This window comes from Saimiri boliviensis, chromosome 2 (assembly GCF_048565385.1).
Source record: "Saimiri boliviensis isolate mSaiBol1 chromosome 2, mSaiBol1.pri, whole genome shotgun sequence".
Lineage (NCBI taxonomy): Eukaryota > Metazoa > Chordata > Mammalia > Primates > Cebidae > Saimiri > Saimiri boliviensis.
This window is the reverse complement of record NC_133450.1, coordinates 32,442,925-32,464,786: the sequence shown is the minus strand read 5'-3', so window position 1 is coordinate 32,464,786 and position 21,862 is coordinate 32,442,925. Positions and strand designations below refer to the sequence as shown.

The 21,862-nt window shown below is 42.0% G+C and overlaps 1 long non-coding RNA gene across 2 annotated transcripts in view; it reads right to left on the bottom strand.

Moving 5' to 3' along the window:
• Positions 1-9,619: 9,619 nt before the first annotated feature.
• Positions 9,620-21,862, bottom strand: part of LOC141583509 (uncharacterized) — a 33,876-nt gene continuing 21,633 nt past the window's right edge. For both annotated transcript variants that reach the window (XR_012516141.1, XR_012516142.1), the window contains 3 exons: positions 12,130-12,323; positions 10,931-11,050; positions 9,620-10,385 (listed from right to left, as the gene is read on the bottom strand). This is a non-coding gene — a long non-coding RNA (uncharacterized LOC141583509). The remainder of the gene's footprint in view (positions 10,386-10,930; positions 11,051-12,129; positions 12,324-21,862) is intronic.

Genomic DNA, 21,862 nt, shown 5'->3' with positions numbered 1-21,862 from the left:
AAGGTTGTTGGTTATAGAGTTAAGGCAAATCTTGGGGGAATTTCTAAGGGCCGGCCAAGGGACTCTTTCCTATCAGCTCCTTTCTAGCATTTTAATCAATAATGCTAACAATAATTCCTTTTTATTAAGTGCCTAATATATGCTCAGCACAGTGCTAAACACTTAATTTTAATGCTACAAAGTAGGTAGTATTGTTTATTGCCACTTCATAAATGAGAAAATTGAGGCTTGGAATGAACCATTAGCTTGTTCAACATCACATAACTAATAAATAGAGCAACTAGAACTTAAACCTATGCCCGATGGACCCCAAAACTGTTACGACTAGCCAGATGAGGACACTGGTGATGTTCTTATGCATGAAGCTATAGCCAATGCATTGAATAATAATATTATTATCCAAAATAGCCACAGTCCAGAATGATAGACAAAATTTAAAATAATGAACTTAAGTGGAAAGAATAACCGAAGGTCTAAAAACAACACAACATACAACAAGGAAATAAAAGTAGCTACACAAATACCAGATGGGAGCGAGATAGCTTAACAGCAGCACATATGAAACAAATAAAGGCATAGCAGTTTTAGATACAGAATATAATGGGTAAATAGTGAAATATGGCTGTTGAAAACATTAACATGAACTTGAGCCATTTTAATAAACTTAGAGGGTCCAAAACAAAGGAAGACCAGGACCTGCTGGGCCCTGCTTTAATGAGATCACAGCTACAGTGTTCTGTGCAGGGAATCACATTTTAAAAGGGATGGTGATAAAGATAAATGATGAAGATGGAGATAGTGTGGAAAGGATCTGGGAAAACCTAGCTTCAAAACACAAAGACAGTGGAAACAGGAGAGCTATTTTCAGATATATCAGGGCCATTTCTCAAGATCCTACTTGCAGCAGGCACGTATTCTGTACTAGCTGTGAGAACCAGCCTGTAGAGACATTCTGACTTTGTGTGTCTTCCACATTTACAATCAAGAGAGGCTCCAGGACAGCTTCTAACACTGATCCTCCAAACTAGTCCTTGAAGAGGTTCAGATAAAGATAGCAAGAAAAACTGGTTTCCAGATTAATATGCAAATAATAAAACCTGCCGTCTCTAAAACAAAAGAAACTTAAAAAAAAAAAACTTACCAATCAACTTACAGTTTTTATTAGCAGCAATCAAACAAGGAGAGAAATACAATTTCTTACTAGAAATTTTGAAAAGGCTCAAGAATAGAATCCAGTCAGTTAGCAATGAGTGGGTAAACTATAGTTGAAAGAGGGGGCTGCGGGGAGGGAGGGAGGTAGGAAGGAAGGAAGAAAGGAAGGAAGGGAGGAGGGAGGGAGAAAGGGAGGTGAAAAGCAAACGAAAGGAAACTGTCACAATGCTTAATGCTAGATGACAGTGAAAAAATATTTACCAAGTTCAGAAGGAAAGACCTGTGACTTTAGAATTTTATCCAGATTATCAGTATGAAGATTATCAGTACGAAGGCTACAGGTGGAGTGTCTAAAGCATGCCAGAATTCAAGGAATTCATTACCATACACCCTTCTTGAAAAAAATGCCTTTTTGATAAAGTTGAAATGCAGGCAACTGGGAGATGAATCAAAATAAAGAAGTGAGAAATAGAAATACCAGGTTAAAAGAATATGAAATTATCATTAAATCCCATGGGATTTATGCTATAGAAGTGAATGCAATGCAAATATTGAAACCTTAAGAAGGTAAAATTAATGTGGTCAGAATTGAGTAGCATTAGAAGAAGGGTTGGGAGCAAGTTATGAAAGTATACTAGGAAGTCCACATATCTAAAAATTGAAACATATTTATGAATACTCCAACCTATTATGTTTTGCGTTTTTTAAAAATAAGGTTTTCTGGCCAGGTGTGGTGGCTCATGCCTGTAATAACACTTTGAGAGGCAAAGGCAGGTGGATCACTTGAGGTCAGGAGTTCGAGACCAGCCTAGCCAACATGATGAAACCCCATCTCTTCTAAAATATAGAAATTAGCTGGGTGGGGTGGTGCACGCCTATAATCCCAGCTACTGCAAAGGCTGAATAGGAGTAGGAGTAGGAGAATAGCTTTAACCTGGGAGGCGGAGGTTGCAGTGAGCCAAAATTGCGCCATTGCATTGCAGCCTAGGCAACAGAGCAAGACTCCATCTCAAAACAACAGCAGCAGCAACAAAAAAGTTATCTTCTTAACTGTAAGGAACTCTTAGGAAGCAATATATTTGAGTGGTAAAGATATATTTATCTAAAGTTTGGCTTTTTTCTATTTCATCTTCAATCACCTCCATCTTCAATCACCTTCTCCTTTTGTTTGTTTGCTTGTTTTTGGTTTTTCTTTGTTTGGGTTTGTTGTTGTTGTTGTTGGAGAAAGTCTTGCTCTGTCACCCAGGCTAGAATGCAGTGGTGTGATCTCGGCTCATTGCAGCCTTTGTCTCCTGGGTTCAAGGGATTCTTTGCCTCAGTCTCCTAAGTAGCTGAGATTACAGGCACCCACCACCATGCCCAGCTAATCTTTTTATTTTTAGTAAAGACAGGGTTTCTCCATATTGACAAGGCTGGCCTCAAGTCATCCACACACCTCAGCCTTCCAAAGTGCCAGGATTACAGGCGTGAGCTGCTGCACCCAGCCTCCTTTTCTATCAGTGTTAAACATCTCTCTGCCTCCTTCTTACAAGATACACGTGATTGCATTTAGGACCCACTCTGATAATTCAGGATACTCCTATGTCAAGATCCGCAATGATATTCCTATGTCAAGATCCTCAAATCCATGCTAAATCCTCCCATCATCATTGATCTCTGCTGTGAACTGGCTGCTCTAGGCAGTTTCTAGGCTTCTGAGACCCTGCCACTGGAGTTTATGGTCCTGGCCATTCGTCTCTACATTCAGGCTTCTGCCTGTCCAACTACCCTATCAACGTCTCTGCGTTCTCTGCCCTCAGACATGCAAGAGCTTCTGGGTCCTCTGAAGGCCACATACAAGCCATGGGGGATGAGAAACACTGTATCAGGTTAAATTATCTACATATCTGTAGATAGTTCAGTTACCTGTAGATACTTAGTTTAGTTATCTGTAGATAATCAATGCTGCTGCACTATTATCTTGTGCCATGCTGAAGGTGGGGGAGTGCAGGGCTATGCTAGAGACTGAGATCTCCTTGTAGTGTTTTGGGGGGAGCCCTTGAGTTCTGAGTTCCTGCACCTCCTTTAACTATCTGGATGCTTTAAGACTCACTTTCTTGGGCTGGGCACGGAGGCTCACACCTGTAATCTTAGCACTTTGGGAGGCCCAGGTGGATGGATGCCTAAGCTCAGGAGTTCAAGATCAGCCTAGGGAATACAGTGAAACTCTATCTCTACCAAAAATACAGAAAATTAGCCAGGTGTGCTGGTGTGCACCCATAATCCCAGCTACCTGGGAGCTGAGACAGGAGAATTGCTTGAACCCAGAAGGCGGAGGTTGCAGTGAGCAGAAATTGAACCACTGCACTTCAGCCTGGGTGACAAAGTGAGACTCCATCTCGGGGGGGGGGGGGGGGAAACACAACACTCCCTTTCCTGGCTCACACCTGTAATCTCAGCACTTTGAGAGGCTGAGGCAAGTGGATCCCTTGAGCCCAGGAGTTTGAGACCAGCCTGGGCAACATGGCAAAACCCCATCTCTACAAAAAATACAAAGTTTAGGTAGACGTGGTGGTGTGCACCTGTAGTCCCAGCTACTCAGGAGGCTGAAGCAGGAGAATTGTTTGAGCCCAGGAAGTTGAGTAAGCATCCCAGCTAGGGTGACAGGAGTGAGGCCCTGTCTTTAAAAAAACAAACAAAGGCTGGGCGAGGTGGCTTAAGCCTGTAATCCCAGCACTTTGGGAGGCCGAGGCGGGTGGATCACGAGGTCAAGAGATTGAGACCATCCTGGTCAACATGGTGAAACCCCGTCTGTACTAAAAATACAAAAAATTAGCTGGGCATGGTAGCGCATGCCTGTAATCCCAGCTACTCAGGAGGCTGAGGCAGGAGAATTGCCTGAACCCAGGAGGCGGAGGTTGCGGTGAGCCGAGATGGCGCCATTGCACTCCAGCCTGGGTAACAAGAGCGAAACTCCGTCTCAGAAAAAAACAGCAACAACAAAAAACAACAACAAAAAAGCACTCCCTTTCCTCCTTTCCTACCACCAAGTTTGGCTCTAAGGGAGATCAAAAACCAGAACCTTGTGTCTAAGCTCCTCAACCCCTGTCTGATCCTTCCATTTCTGCAGCCAGCCAGAAGGGGCAGGTGTGGGGTTTCCATTTCATCTGTAGCATGTACTTCCTCTGACATGCTCTTCCTAGAGGAGCCAGCCTCATGGCATGAGCTGTGCAGAAGGGAGGTTCACTCTATGCTAAGGAAGAAATTGGTCAGAGCCTCACAGAGCTAGTCCTGACATTAAAGGGGAAGAAAATATAGCTTAAGGATTCTTTTCTTTCTTGAGAGTGTCTGCCTTTCATGAATATTTTCTTGTTTGAAATTAAGGGATCAAGAAACTTAGCTGTGATCAATGTTCCCTGTTCCAGGTAGTACCTGTTCTTTACCAGAACAATAAGCCTCCTAACTCAGTAAGTCAACCCTAAGGGTGGAAGGCTACTGGGGAACCAATTAAAAAAGAAATTAGAATGGATCAGTTTAATACTTAAAAATATTATCTGTTAACTTATATATTCAAAGACATCTGAAATGATATTAACCAAATTTCATCATGGTTGCTTTTGGATTCAGGCAATTCTGGTATTTTACTTAATTCTTTGTACTTTCGGTTACTGCTGGAATTTTTTTTTTTTAAAAAAACAAGAACTAGGCTAGCAAAAATGTCCTAAACAATTTGGTTTGAATCTTTTTCCCTCTGCAACTCCTCCTGCAACCCCAAATCAGTAACTAGAAGGCAGGTATGGTGGCTTGATCCTGTAGTCCCAGCCACTTAGGAGGCTGAGGTGGGAAGATCACCTGAGCCCAGGAATTTAAGACCAGCCAGAGCAACATAATGAGACATCTCTAAATTTTTTATTTTAAAAACAGAACTAGCATAATATAGACTCTCCATAATTCTACAATCACTCATTCATTAATTTATTGGGCATCTATATACTGTGCTACAGGTCATCTGTTAGGTATTAAGGATTCAGAAATAAATGAATGTCATATTTGCCTTTTAGGAAACCACAATTTAGCAGAGAATACTAAGCACACAACTCTAACACATTCTGGCAAGTATGATTTGGGAATTCCAAATATCTGAGACAGGTCTCAGTCAATTTAGGAAGTTTATTTTACCAAAGTTAAGGATGAGTGCCTGTGACATAGCCTCAAGAAGTCCTGACTACATGTGTCCAAGGTGGCCAGGGCACAGCTTGGTTTTATGCATTTTAGGAAGACAGGAGACATCAGTGGATATATGTAAGCTCCACATTGGTTCCGTCTGGAAAGGTGGGACAACTCAAAGCAGAGAGGGAACTTCCAGGTCACAGGTAGGTAAGAGACAACCCGTTGCATTTTTTTGAGTGGCTGATTAGCCTTTCCAAAGAAGGCAACATATATGCATTTATCTCAGTGATCAGAGGGGTGACTTTGTGTTCTCTCTGTCCTTTGTCCACAAAGAAATTCCTTATGAGAGAGGTATGTAGCTTTTAAATCTTAGTAGCTGTCTTTTTTAGGAATAGAATGGAGGGTAGGTTTGTCCTAAGCAGTTCCCAGCTTGATTTTTCCCTTTGGCTTCACGATTTTGGGGTCCCAAGATTTATTTTCCTTTCACAGATTACATGATTTTATGACTTTACATGTCATGAAGTATGGCCTCAATTTCAAAACATACCTTTCTTAAGCATCCACCTGTGAGCCAGGACTCAGGCTAGGTCCTGGGGACAGAAACACCTAATTTCCTCTGGATTGTTTTCCACCAGGACACTCACAGGGCTCTCAAGCCAGCATGATACACTTCCCCCGAAGACTGTGGGACAGTTTACAAGCTTCACCTTCCACCTTCACCCACTTGGTCCACCTGCAGGAAGTGAAGCTGTTCTAAAAAGTCAGAAGTGACAGGTTCTGTGTCACAGAACAAAGAAAATGCAGGTGACAGGATAGGCAGTTGCATAAAGCCTGGTGGGGTGTTACCAAAAAGGTGTCCCATCCAGACCCCAAGAGAGGGTTCTTGGACTTCATGCAAGAAAGAATTCAGGGTGAGTCCATAAAATGAAAGTAAGTTTACTAAGAATGTAAAGAAATAGTCTGAGTGAGGTGGCTCAGAGCAAGGTGCTGTAATCCCAGCACTTTGAGAGGCCGAGGTGGGTGGATCACCTGAGGTCAAGGGTTCCAGACCAGCCTGGCCAACATGGTGAAAGCCCGTCTCTACTAAAAATACAAAAATTAGCCAAGCGTGGTGTCATGTGCCTGTAATCCCAGCTACTTAGGAGGCTGAGGCAGGAGAATCGCTTGAACCCAGGAGGTGGAGGTTGCAGTAAGCTGAGATCATGCCACTGCACTCCAGCCTGAGCAACAGAGCGAGACTCCAGCTCAAAAAAAAAAAAAAAAAAGAAAGAAAGAGAGAGAAAGGGGCCGGGCGTGGTGGTTCACAAGATCAAGTGATTGAGACCATCCTGGTCAACATGGTGAAACCCCGTCTCTACTAAAAATACAAAAATTAGCTGGGCCTGGTGACGTGCACCTGTAGTCCCAGCTACTTGGGAGGCTGAGGCAGGAGAATTGCTTGAACCCAGGAGGCGGAGATTGTGGTGAGCCGAGATCGCGCCATTGCACTCCAGCCTGGGTAACAAGAGTGAAACTCTGTCTCAGGAAAAAAAAAAAAAAGGAAAGAGGGAGAAAGAAAAAAAGTAGGAAGGAAAGAAAGAAAAAGAAAGAAGGGAGGGAAGGAAGGAAGGGAAGAAAATAAAGGAATAAAAGAACGGCTAACTATATAGACAGAGCAGCAGCATGGGCTGTTCAACTGAGTATATTTAATAACTATTTCTTGATTATATGCTAAACAAATGATTGATTATTCATGAGTTTTCTTGGAAAGAGGCAGAGATTTCCCGGAACTGAGGATTCCTCTGCTTTTTATATTATATAGGGTAATTTCCATGGCATTTGTAAACTGTCCTGGCGCCAGTGGGAGTGTCTTTTAGCATGCTAATACATTATAAATTAGCGTATAATGAGCAGTGAGGACCACCAGAGGTCACTTTCATTACCATCTTGGTTTTGGTGGATTTTGGCCAGCTTCTCTACCATGACCTGTTTTATCAACAGAATCTTTGTGACCTCTGTCTTTTTTGTTTGTTTGTTTGTTTGTTTGTTTGAGACAGTCTTGCTCTGTCACCCAGGTTGGAGGGCAATGGTGCAATCTCGGCTCACTGCAACCTCTGCCTCCAGAGTTTAAGCAATTCTCCTGCCTCAGCCTCCTGAATAGCTGGGATTACAGGTGTGCGGTACCACACCCAGGTAATTTTTGTATTTTTAGTAGAGACGGGGTTTCACCATGTTGGCCAGGCTGGTCTCAAACTCCTGACCTCAAGTGATCTGCCCTCCCCTGCACCGGCCTCCCAAAGTGCTGGGATTACAGGTATGAGCCACCACGTCTGGTCTGTGACCTGTATCTTGTGCCAACCTCCTATTTCATCCTGTGACTAAGAATGCCTAACCTCCTGGGACTGTGGTCCAGCAGGTCTCAGCTTTATTTTACCCAGCGCCTATTCAAGATGGAGTCACTCTGGTTCAGATGCCTCTGACAATGGCTTTCCAGCCGCAAGGGAGGAAGTGACTAAGGCGTGGAGTCAGAGTTTTTCTGCATTGCTCTGCACAGGAGGGCTCTCTTCAAACATGGTCTCCACATTGAGCTGACTCACTGGTTTCTCCTCCTACAGTGTCATAGTTACCTCTCTTCCAACTGCACTGCTGAGCAAGTGCAGAGATGGCTTGTTTCAAGGTAAATTGTCGAAAACTTCCTTCATTTCTCATTTTTATTTCTAGGTATGTCACTGACTTGCTGAGTCATATTTGGCAAGCTCAGGATCTCTTTTTTCCTTGTTTTTCCATCTGGATAGTATGATTTATAAAGAGCTCTAAGGCATTTCAGAAAAAGGCATAAACATATAGAAATAATAGTGTCATTTACCAAAAGGCTTTTATCCATACGTAGCTCAATTAAAACATTATCTGGCCAGGCATGGTGGCTCACACCTGTAATTCCAACACTGTGGGTGGCTGAGGCAGGAAGATCACTTGAATCTAAGAGTTTGAAACCAGTGTTTGAGACCAGCCTGGGCAAAATGGCAAACCTCTGTCTCTACAAAAAATAAAAATTAAAAAATTAGCTAGGTATAGTGATGCACAGCTGTACTCTCAGCTACTGAGGAGGCTGAGGTGGGAGGATCACCTGAGCTGGGGAAGTCAAGGCTGTAGTGAGTGTGATTGCACCACTGCACTCCAGCCTGGGTGACAGAGGAAGACCTTGTCTCAAAAAAAAAAAAAAAGAATTATCTCATCATAATAAAATATTTTTGTCTGATTTTTCTTCACTGAGTGTGAAAGTTTCTGGAGAACAGGTACAACTTGTTTTCATATTTCTATTCCCAACATTCGGCACGGTATGGTATAACAAAGCTAGATATTCTCTAACCAGTCCTTGAACCCAAGTGGAAATGCATGCGTGCAAACAGCTTAGAAATGTCACATCTTTTGAGTTTCAAGTCTATATCTCTCATCTGACTGTCCAAAAATGTGATCCAAGAAAATTGTTAAAAACCATAAAAGAGGTCCTTAGTACATAAACTATCCATTCCTGGTCACTCCCTCAGAGGTACTGGCACTCTGGAGGCACCTACACAATTTCACAGCATTCGTATTGTCCATGTAATACCAAATTCAAAGAGAAGAAATACAAAGAAAATGAAAATCTGAACACTGTGATCGTCTTGCTGACACTGAAGTAGGAGAGAGGCAAGAGACAGGAAGATTATCACTTAATATTAACATTATGCCCCCAGCCAAATGGCAATATGCCTAGGTTATTTATCTTTTTTTCTTTTTTTTTTTTGAGACGGAGTTTCGCTCTTGTTACCCAGGCTGGAGTGCAATGGCGCAATCTCGGCTCACCGCAACCTCCGCCCCCTGGGTTCAGGCAATTTTCCTGCCTCAGCCTCCTGAGTAGCTGGGATTACAGGCACGTGCCACCATGTCCAGCTGATTTTTTTGTATTTTTAGTAGAGACGGGGTTTCACCATGTTGACCAGGATGGTCTCGATCTCTTGACCTCGTGATCCACCCACCTCGGCCTCCCAAAGTGCTGGGATTACAGGCTTGAGCCACCGTGCCCGGCCGGTTATTTATCTTAATTTAATAACAAGCTATTGTAAAACCCTCAATACAGTATCTTGCAAAGGGAAGATACCGAATAAAATTTGATGTGATGCGAAGGAAGCAAGATGAAATAAAAAATAAGATACTGTAAAGATGTTTTCATAAAGACTTTGCAGAACATTTTTCATAAATATTTTAAGACTATTTTATAAATATGACTTCTAAATTGATGATCTTATAAATTTTTAAAATTAAATATATTGAAAAGAGCAACAGAAAGTATATCAACTTTGCTAATTTTATGTAACTTTATTTGTAGTTTTTTAAATAATCCACTTCTTCCCAATAAACCAAAAGTGCCTTGAGATTGGATCCACATTTAGTTTTGTTTTTTTCTTTCTAACTTTCAACATTTCATTTTGAGCACAGGACATCATTTTCATTGGTGCTTCAGAAATATCACTTACTGGTAAAGATGAATGAGTATTCAGTTATGAATAAGTTGTCAGAGATGTCTCTCATGTGTGAGACTGTTCCATTTCCCAGGGATTTCTCTCATTTCTGTAGTAGGGTGTATGACAGCCCATATGGAGTCTACAGCTAGAATCCAGACTGTGTATGCGATACGGAGATAGATGTCCCACACCTACTTCCTGGTTTTGGAACATGAGGAAGTCACTCAATTGGACTGTAAAAATTTAAATCTCTATTTGTTTAATCTTACAGAATGTTTATTTTTAATCTCATTATTTAAAAAAAAATAAAATAGATACAAGGCTGGGCATGGTGGCTCACACCTGTAATCCCGGCACTTTGGTAGGCCAAGGCGGGTGGATCACCTGAGGTTGGGGAGTTCGAGACCAACCTGACCAATATGGAAAAACCCCATCTCTACTAAAAATGCAAAAATAGCTGGGCGTGGTAGCACATGCCTGTAATCCCAGCTACCAGGGAAGTTGAGGCAGTAGAATCGCTTGAACCCAGGAGACAGAGGTTGTAGTGAGCCAAGATCATGCCATTGCACTCCAGCCTGGGGAACAGGAGCAAAACGCCATCTCAAAATAAATAAAATTAAAACAGGTACAAAAGACACATGAAACAAATGTACAGCCTAATGAATTACTATATGTCCCACTTTCTTATAACCAACACCAAAGTCAAGAAATAGAACTTGGACAGCTATCCCAGAGCCCTCCACATATCCTGTCTCAATTACAGTCCCTTCCCTCCATTCTCACCCTCCCATCCCAAGAAATTGCGATTCTGACTTTTATAGCAGTGGTTCTCAAAGTGTCTAGAATCTTGATAGAAAAGCAAATTATGGGGCCCCATAACACATTTATGAAATAAAAAACTCTTGGGGTGGAGTCCAGCAATCCCTGTTTTAAATTTGTTTCCAGGTGATTCTCATGAATACTTAAAAGTTTGAGAACCACTGTTTCATAGGAGTCACTTCCTTCTGTTTCTTCGTCATTTTATCACTAAACTGTGTACTCTTAAACACTAGTTTATTCCTGCCCATTTAAAAATTTTTGTTTCTTTTAAGGCTCTTTCAATATAAAGTTTTCCCCTTCAGCGACTTCTTTTCCTTGCAATTTACCTGTTAAAGAATTCAGGCTGTTTGACCTGCATCATTTTCCACAGTTTGGCCTTTGCTGATTGTATACTCCTGGTGGAGTTCAACAGATGCTTCTGTCCTCTATTTCCTGCCAATTGGCAGCTGGATCCAAAGGTTAATTGGACTTCAGTTTGATCGCACTGGCAAGACTACAGATGGTGTTCTGTTCTTTCAATCAGGAGGCACATAATGTTTGTCTGTCTGCCTGTGATGTTGGAAGCTGTTGATAACGCTAAAATCCCTGAATTCAAAGGATTACAAAGTGGTGATGTTCTAATTCTATTATTTCTTTTTCATTTATTAGCTAAAATCCCTTTTTTTTTTTTTTTTTGAGACAGAGTCTCACTCTATTGCCCAGGCTGGAGTGCACTAGCACAATCTCAGCTCACTTGTAACCTTTGCCTCCCCTGTTCAAGTGATTCTCCTGCCTCGGCTTCCCAAGTAGCTGGGATTATAGGTGCCTGCCACCATGCCCAACTAATTTTTATATTTTTAGTAGAGATGGGCACCATGTTGGCCAGGCTGGTCTCAAACTCCTGAGTTCAAGCGATCCACCCACCTCAACCTCCCAAAGTGCTGGGATTACAGGCGTGAGCCACCTCATCTGGCCTAAAATACTTTTATAAAGAGATGTTGCCTTCATTTACTATTCCAGTGGTACAGTTTACATAGAAAATGCCAGTAAATGCTTGACTCCTATTTTTTTTTAACCAGTTTTCAAGATAACTAATTACTTCCACATCAACCTCCAAAGATGGCCAATTATTTTTAAGTAGCATTTTGGATTCATGGATTTAAACATATCTGATAGGCTTTCAATCCACTGCAGTTATTGTCATTATTGAAGCTCAAATCCTGCCATTGTGGGCTAAAGATGCCACTTCAAGTTGGTTCCTGGGTCGTTTTGAGAGAACTATTTGAAGTAACAGTATGTTTCAGGTTCATTTGGTACATTTCCTACCCTAAGTCACAATTTTAAGAAGTCCTGGCTTCTTTCAGAGTGAATAGATATTTCAAGACCATAATCTAAGTTCCCATGGAGCCCATTTTGACTGGGTAGGACATTATTTTTAGGCCTTTTCAATTGACAAAGTTGTAAGTGTGTATGTGTTAGTTATTTAGTGCTGTGTAACAAATTACCACAAAACATAGCTTCTTAAAACAACAATAAAATTTATTGCCTCAAACAGTTTCTGTGGGTCAGGAATCCAAGAGTAGCTTACATGGATGGTTCTGAAGTCATCTGAAGGTTTGGCTGGACTGGAAGATTCACTTCTAAGGTGATACAGTACAAACCTGGCATGTTGGTGCTGGCTGTTGGCAGGGCCCTCAGTGGCTCACCACGTGGGCCTCTTCTCAGGGCTGCTTGAATGCTCTAATGTCCCCAGAAGCAAGTGATCAAAAAGAACAATGCAGAAGCCACAATGTCTTTTATGATCTAGTCTTGGAAGTCACACCCTGTTTATCTCATGATGCTCTATTGCTTATACAGGTCAGTGGGAAGGGAGGAAACTATGTAAGGACATGAACATGCAAAGGAGAGAAATACTGGGGACCATCCTGGAGGCTGGTTGATATTTAAAGATAAAATATCAGCAGGGTGTCATGGCTCATTCCTATAATCCCAACACTTTGGGAGGCCATGGCAGGAGGATCACTTGAGGACAGGAGTTTGAGACCACCCTGGGCAACATATATAACAAAAAATAAAAAATAAAAATAGCTGGGTATGGTGGTATGTGTGTAATCTCAGCTACCTGGGAGGCTGAAGGCAGGAGGGATCACTTGAGCCCAGGAGGTCAAGGCTGCAGTGAGCCGTGACTGTGCTACTGCACTCCAGCCTGGGCAACAGAGTGAGACCCTGTCTCAAACAAACAAACAAACAAAAAACCTCATGAATTCATGCTTATCCTTCCAAGTCACATTCAAGACTCAAGGTTTTTACTTAATTTATTCCATATTAATATATAACTCTTTTCATACTAAGAATCCTAGCAATTAGAACATCTCGCAATTGCCCATCTATTTGTATGTTGCTTTGGGTATTTGAAGAGGCAAATACCAAGATGGGATTAAACATGCAAGAGCTTTTGGTAGGGAAACATTTGAGAAGGGCAAAGGGAAGGAAACAAGAATAGCAGGGATCCAGTTGTATGTCTAACACTGAGAAAGGGACTGAAGGAGGGAAGTGGATCTGAAGGAAGTGCCCTAGACTGCGGCTCAGTTCTAAGAAACCTTTGTCCAGGCGGAGGGGACAGTCACCTGCTGCAGGAGTCCTGCTTCTGATAGGAGTAGGTCTGTACTAATGTACTGCCCTGCTCATTCAATGGCTGGGAGCAGCCCTGGGGGAATGGTCCCTCTGCCAACTCAATAGATGAAGGGGGTGGATCCAGAGCATGGAAGCTGGGGCTGTCACTCAACTATGCTTCCAAAGGTGGCAGATCTGAGGGGTGTATTTCCCAGGGTGCTACTGCTTGATCTTATACACAACAGACTCAGTGTAACAATACCAATCCCACCACCACTGAGATGATCCCTGAAAAGAGTTAAGATGCTTTTGTACATGCTCTCTCCAAACCCCACTCCCCTGCCTTGTAAAAATATTTTTACATATTTAAGGTGGCAGAATTGGGCCATCACATACTGTATTCTCTCCCTTTTAGCCCTAATTTCACGGCAACTGATTTTGTTTGTTTGTTTGTTTTTGAGACGGAGTCTCCCTCTGTCGCCCTGGTTGGAGTGCAGTGGCACAATTTCCGCTCACTGCAAACTCCACCTCCCAGGTTCAAGCGATTCTCCTGCCTGAGCCTCCAGAGTAGCTGGGATTACAGGTGCCTGTCACGAGGCCCAGCTGATTTTTATATATTTAGTAGAGGTAGTGTTTCACCATGTTGGCCAGGCTGGTCTGGAACTCCTGACCTCAAATGACCCACCCGCCTCGGCCTCCCAAAGTGGTGGGATTACAGGCATGAGCCACTACACCAGACCTGACATCTGAATTTTTACAAATCCTTCTGTCAGGCTAAAGTTATACACATTCTTTCCCTCTGCCCTTACCATAATCAGTAGTAACTGACACTGATTTTACTGTATCTGTTCATATTTGAGAAAGGATCTGGCCTCACATGCGACCTCAAAAGCTAGAGTCAGATGATCCAGAGGTAATCTGACAGCTCAGTAGGTGGAATTGACCTGTGCCCATCTTCCTATGCTAGGGTAGCTCACACTCCAAGGCCCAAAGCAGGGGTGCAAAATCTACGTGAATTTTTTAGCTAAAATAGAGGACTTGGAGGAGGATATGTCATGGATCTCCTTCCATGACCCACAGACATCAGGAGAGTGGGAGGGCCAGGGACAGAGTGTGGTCCAACCCTTCTGCTGCATTAGAGGCACCTCAATGGAAAAGTTAGAGAAGCATTGATCTAAATATGACTCAGGTATTAGAGACAGTTTTTCAGGTTTTCAAACGTAATTTAAATAACAATAAGTGAAGGTTCATAAAGAAGCTGATGCTGCAGAGCAATTATTCCAGGATCCCAGGCTTTAGTCTGGGATTGTCTTCCCGCCCCTTCCCTATTCATGACCCCAGAGTTTTCATAACACAAAACAGCTCTGTGAATCAGTTAAGTACACAGAGACAATTTCAGGCAAACTCACATGCATGAGAAGAATCTCATTAAGATTCCCACAGCTGAGAACCCTCTGCGAGAAAGTGCTGTTGAATTTTTTGATAATTCCCCCTCAGGTGAATACATGGAAAAATTACAAAGGATTTATTTGGCTTCTGGTATGAGAACTTCTGATGACCCTTTCCTCTCATTTCCTTGATCTTTACCAAAAAATAAATGATGCTGGCCTCACAGTTGCTGGTGACTTGGTTCGGTGTGCCCACCAGGCTGCGGTGGAGACCACTGTGGGGAGTTTTGGTGGGCAAGGTGACACTCTCCTGGCGTAGGAGTGACGACTACCTAGACAGAGAAATCCACGGTCAGAGTACTCATGTCCACTCCTGGTCTAAATCCCTTCTTGCCCCTTAGATTAAAGAAGAAGAAGGAAAAGGATAAAATAGCAAACGGGCTTCGAGCTTTGGCTCTTGGTTTCTCCTCTGGGGGATACTCTTCCCACTCAAACCAGACACCTCCCACCTGCCAAGGAAAATCTGGTGCTAAAATATAATCAGACTTGTCAAAAACAGAACATGGGGTGATTATTTTAATTACAAAATTTTTTCATTTTCCAAGAAGAGCATTTGCCAGTAGATTCCTTTAAATAACCAAGTCCCTTGGCATGTTTAGAAAGAGATATGATTGACAATGCATGACACGTGTCGAGCTTTTTTGGAAACAGGTCCCATACAGGTCACTGGGGTGACCTTGCCACGTAAGGACAACAGAGATCTAGGTGAACCAAGGTGGTATTAAAATAGCGTTTCTCAAATCAAAGTGGAGAGAAATCATCTTTGAACATCCAATATCTGATCCAAGTGTTATGAAAACAAGGCTCTGCTCTTTAACCAATGCTTTTTCAATTCAATTTGGCCGACAGTTGCAATCTTGTGCAGGGCTTAGGAGTTTAAGCCCTGGAGGTGGACTGCCTGGATTTAAGTCTCAGTTGTGACACTTACCAATTCTATGACCTTGAGGAAGTTATTTAACCTCTTTGAGCCTCTGTTTTCTTATCTGGAGAATGAATTGATATGAGCATTAAATGTGGTGCTATAGTAAGTGTGGTAACATATGTAAGACTCCATCTGCCTGTCATGCACTAAGTTATTAACTATGTTAATGCCTGTTAGATGAGCAGGATGCCATTCCACAGGCCCAGCAAACAGGAGGACAGCTGTCCTCATGTATTCTGATTACAGGATCCATGCACTGGTGGGGGTTTGGGGGCTTGCAATGCAGTTTTTCCTGGTATCTAATTGGCACTAATAACGCTATTCTATATTAGTTAGACTAAATTGCAAATCGCTGTTTCTAGCTAACGTCTCCTTAAACTTCAAATGATCAATATCAAACAACTCATCCAGAATGTCAATTTCTATAGGGCACTAGCTCTTCCAAGTGACTCCGTGGAGATGTTTGTTAATTAAAATCAGAAAATCTTCCTGTTATCTATCAAGGATTTTCTATGACTAGAGCAATTGGAAACAATTGTTTAAAATTGTTTTTAAAATGTTGTGGTTAAAAATGTCTCGTAACCTACAGCAGTAATTCTCAAAATGTGGTTTCTGGAGCAGACTCACCTGGGAACCAGTTAGAAATGCAAATTCTTAGGTCCCACCCCAGACTTATTAAAACATGGCAATCTGTGGTTTCATAAGCTCTCAGGGATGACACTGATCCGTAGCACTGATGGCATGTGGATTCATGCTTCCCACTGCACACCCCGCTTCATTCCTGAGAGATCCCATTCATGAAGCAGAGCATTGCTTCCATTGAGTGTGGATGAAATCTCAGAACCCTTTATAACACAGTGCTGTAAGTCGCTACAAATCAATCTAAGTGTGTATGTCTGGTCAGGGTGTGGTGCTCTGAGGTCTCAATTAAGCCTTCATTCAACTCTCTGAATTTCTCCTGGAGGAAAATATGGCCCTACCTAAATAGGTTAGGAGACCCCCTCAAGACAATAAGAAAGGAAGTTGGATTTCTGAACTTTTATAACCAAATAACATCTCTAACATATGCACACTCAGTCACTACAGCGTATGAAAATTTCCTCAATTAGCAACATAGGCACAATGTCTGCCATGCAGGCTCTTGCCAGAGAGCCCAATCTCCATGGTAATTGCCATTCAAACCCTGTCAAACCTCATTAAACATCCAATTGAGGAGTATGAAAGGCACACACTATCTACCTATTTATCTGCTTCTAGTTATTAGAATATGCTACCTTTTATAAAAAGCTAGATGACAAAAAATTGAACTTTGTCCCCCTTGAGCTGTTCTTCTCTCCAAATAAAACCATCTTTTGAAAAAAAGAATTTGAGATGACTTTCAATAGTACATATATGCAATAAGTCAATTAAAGAAAAAAATAGAAAATCAAAAGTTGGCAGAATTACAGGGATTCACATATACCAGGACTCTTGGAGAATGTGGTTATTGTGGTTAAGCAATCTTCTTAGCTCTAAGCTATAGAGATATATGGTAGGTTAAATAAAATTATCTGGGTAATGAAATGTGTTTCCACTCTTCTAATGAGACTTATTTTTTTTCTGAATATAGATACCAAGAGTCATACATGCTGTTACCATATTTGCTTTCCTGTTAGTCTATAAACCTTATGAATTTCTCCTTTTACTTAACTTTATCTGAAACCTCAGTCATCAATATTCAGTGTAAATTGGCAATAGAGCACAAGATCAATCCATATTTAGACCTGTCCTGTTTTATTGCTGTTTGTTTGTTGTGGTGGTTTATTATTTGATGCATGGAACTTTCAACGGTTTCTTTTTTAAAAATGAAACTTCATTTATCTTTTACCATATTACCTAATATATTGGAATTAGCTTGCTACAAATCTTCATTGAATGAGGTTATTTCCTTAATAGCATTTCTGACAGATGGCCATTGCTGTTAATAACAGCAGTTGACATCCTGGGAATTTAAATATTCAAAGCAATTCAACAAGAATTTATTTAGTAATCTATTATGTGTCATAAATGGTGTGGCTTGAGCTTCAAGGCATGCTAGGAGGTCCCAGTTGCAAAGAGAACTTGAAGAGAAACCAGCCAGGACCACAACCCCATCCGGGCCAAAGTCCAAAACCAAGAAGTCTGATCTGGTAGAATGGGACACGAGGCAGGGCTTCCGAGAAAGAAACAGCACTTGTTCTTAGAGGTCATGTCTGAGTCCAAGAACGGAGATAACTATTTGGATTGCTGGAAGTTATGATTGGCCTCATGACAGAGAAAGAGACTGGCAGAAACTAGGTGGATTCATGGCTTCTATTCATGGCTGGACTTCAGTTCCATTGGGAATCTGGAATGGATAGCAGGTGGTTGAGGCTATGGAGGATGAATATGATGGGATGTATATGTTGCTGCCCAAAAACTAATTTCCTCCTCAAGTAAATTAGACATTGGGTATAGGGCTACAGATTACTTCCATGATCCACTGTGGCATACACCATTATCTACCCTCCACCATCCAGTACTTCTTCACTTTTCCCTGTTCTGGGCAGCAGTGTGTCCCACCCTAGGCAATGGGTCATGAAAGGACTAACGTACACACAGGGCAGTCTTGTTCCCCGACTTCTTAGCCTCCCTTGCAGCAGCCAGTGCCACATGGCCCAGCTGTAACCAGGAAGACAGATGGGAACTTGGTTGGAGATACTTTTGGGAAAGCTTTGTTTTTCTGCTAAAAGAAACAGGACTGGCACAGCCCTTTGCCCTTTCTTTATGACTTTCCTGCAAACTTGTAACCAGCAAGAAAAGGCCAAGTAAATCATAGAGATGCCAGCTCTGCCATCATTGAACCACCAAACTAATGTCAGCAGCCACATATGTCCTGACTGCTGCTGTGTAAGAATTATAAGCCCATTTGTTTAAGCTATCAATAGATATTCTGTTATTCACAGTGGAAAGCATTCCTAACACCCCCACTTCCTATGGAGATGGAAATCTTGACCTCCATTACCTTCAGAGACCATATGACAGAAGATGGGAATGGACATGACACTGTGCCACGGGCTGAAGTCATGGAAATGTGTGTGGCAGTGATTCTGGCCTAAGGACCTTGTAATTTCATTTGAGTGAGCAATCTTAGGATAGGCTCTGATCACATTCCACACGAGTTGTTTGCTCTAGCTCAGAAGACCATATTTTAAGATAAACATTATTTGAGATAAGCCTAGGACAGTTAAGATACTGGAAAACTGTCATGCAAGAAGTGGTTGAAGTAATAGAATTCTAGCAACAGGAATGTTGTTTAGAGAAAGCATTCCTACATTCGGAATTCCCTCATTACATGCTTTACCCTCACTATACTAAGTGGCAGTTTAAGGGGATAGAGTCATAGCTGGTCTTAATCTGTGTTCTAGCCCCTGCTAGCGATCTGATCTTGACAAAGACATTAAACCCCACTACCTCTCAATTTCTTCATTCCTTTTTTTTGAGACAGAGTTTCACTCTGACACCCGGGCTCGAGTGCAGTGGTGCAATATCGGCTCACTGCAACCTTTGCTTCTCAGGTTCAAGTGATTCTCCCACCTTGGCCTCCCAAGAAGCTGGGACTACAGGCTTGCACCACGACACCCAGCCAATTTTTGTATTTTTAGTAGAGATGAGGTTTCACTATGTTGGCCAGGCTAGTCTCGAACTCCTGACCTCAAGTGATCCTCCTGCCTCAGCTTCCCAAAGTGGGATTACAGGAGTGAGCCACCATGCTTGGCCAGTTGGTTTATTCTTAAAATGGGGACAATAATAGTACTTGCCTTATGTATTTATATGCCATATATATATATATATAATGAAATAGTCCATGTAATGCATTTAACTCAATGCCTGGAGCACACTAAATCATCAGTAAATGCTATTTATATTATTTCAAGAAGTAGCTAAGTACATGGACTCTGGAGTCTGAATACCTGGGTTTAAGTCTTGCATTCACTACTTACTGCCTATATAATCTTGATGAAGTCTCACTTTTCTCATCTGTAAAGTGGGAGTAATGATAGCACTGAAAGGATAGTTGTGAAAATTAATTCAAATTGTGCATGTAAAGCACTTGGCATGGTTAAATACTCAGTAAATGTTGGCCATTATTAGCTGCACTGTGAGCGATATAAAAGATGTATAGGACCTACTTCTTGTTTGCAAAGTGGTTATTATGTTAGTTTCTAAAAAGTAATGAGAGGCAGGGTGCAGCGGCTCACACCTGTGATTCCAACACTTTGGTAGGCTGAGATGGGAGGATTGCTTGAGCCCAGGAGCTTGAGACCAGCCTGGGAAATACTGCGAGACCCCATATCTATAAAAAAATCATGGTGGCACATGCCTATAATCCTAGCTACTCAGGAGGTTGAGGTCAGAAGATCACTTGAGCCCAGGAGGTAAAGGTTGCAGTGAGCTGTGATTGTGCCACTGCACTCCAGCTTGAGTAACAAAGCAAGACCCTGTGGTCTCAAAAAGAGTAATGAGAATTAAATAATGATGTACAAGCATGAGGGAATGAGGAAGGGGAATAATCACTGAGGATGGAAGGGTCAGGGATAATACCATGGAGGAAGTTGGATTTAAGGTGGGCCCTATGTGATAGGTAGAGTGGGGATACTCATTATATTTTTCCTCAGTTTTTAGGAGACTGCTTTACACGTGTCATTTATTCTTCCTTCTTCTAGCCTCATCTTCCTGGATAAAGTGAGTATTTTAATAATGTGATTTAGGAAAATACAACATGTAAAAGAGGGTAACCCTAATTTCATAATTGCTCATTAAAACAAATCTAATGATACTTTGAAGATCATTTGCACAATGTGCAGTTGAGACCATGTCTGTAGCAAAAATATATAAATAAAAATGAAAAGCAAAAGAGTACAGGGACTGGTATCAAGAACTACTAGACATACGATCCTATATACAAATTATGTTTAGCAGTGATGACAACAGAGATATATGTAGTGTACAGGTACTGTTTTTTTCTCTGACATATGGATTATGCTTTTGGAAAGAAATCTATCCAGAGTTCTCTGAAATAGGCCGGGTGTGGTGGCTCATGCCTGTAATTGCAGCACTTTGGGAGGCTGAGGCAGGCAGATCACCTGAGGTCAGGAGTTCAAGACCAGCTTGGCCAACATGGTGAAACTCCATCTCTACTAAAAGTACAAAAATTAGCCAGGTGTGGTGGTGTGTGCCTGCAGTCCCAGCTACTCAGGAGGCTGAGACAGGAGAATTGCTTGAACCTATGAGGTGGAGGTTGCAATGAGCTGAGATTGCACCATTGCACTCCAGCCTATGCAACAGAGCAAGACTCTGTCTTTAAAAAAAAAGTTCTCTGAAATAAACAAAGACATTTCTATTTATAGAACAAGGACTACTGGCTTCAAAGATTTCAGTAGAGGACTCAATACTTTTTCTAACTTGGCCATCCCTATGTTGCTAAGCTTATCTCCCAACATTCTTCAAACACTCACAGACTCTGGTACTGGGCCAGTCTCCTTGGGGTCTCCCAAATGCATCCTGCTCCCTTACTGGGCTTGTTAACAGCCCGTGCCTGTCACAGAGTAGGTGCTCCAAAACCAATGGCCGGAACCACATCCATTTCTTACGTGTGCTGTTTTGGCAGCCTGGAATCCTTTTCTTTGACATCTCTGTTTAGCTAAAGCTTGTGCATGCTACATGAGGCCATTTCCTATCACGTGAGTCCTTACTTATCTTTCCCTTCTCTAAACCACAGCAGTTGTCATTTGCATCACTGATGGGAACAACTAAGTGCCTTCCAACTACTGGGCTTCTCCAGCCATTTCTTTGGTCCCAACCACCTCTCAAGTTTTCCTTTCCCTTTTCCAGTATGATCTAGGTTTTCCAGGCAGAGAGAGCAACATGAGCAAAGCCCTGAGACCCAAGAGAACATGGTATTCAGGGAACAGTTTGTAGGTAAGTGATGTTGATGGCCAGACCCCTAAGAAAACATGCCTAAAAAGCAGAACCTAAACCCGTTTCCCCATAGCCAAAATCTCTTTACGATATTTTTGCTTCAAGAACACAGTAGTCTATTACAGCGTGACCATATTCTCTGGAACACTTGCTGGAAATCTCAAATCTTAAACAACTGTGGCAAATCAGTCTATTAAACTCAGTGGCTTTCTACCTAACACCTCTACTTCTGGGCTGGCAACATCCTAACTAGAAGGATGCTGAACTAGAGACATTAATTTTCCTTTCTCCCAAGAAGATGATACGTGAATGCTGTG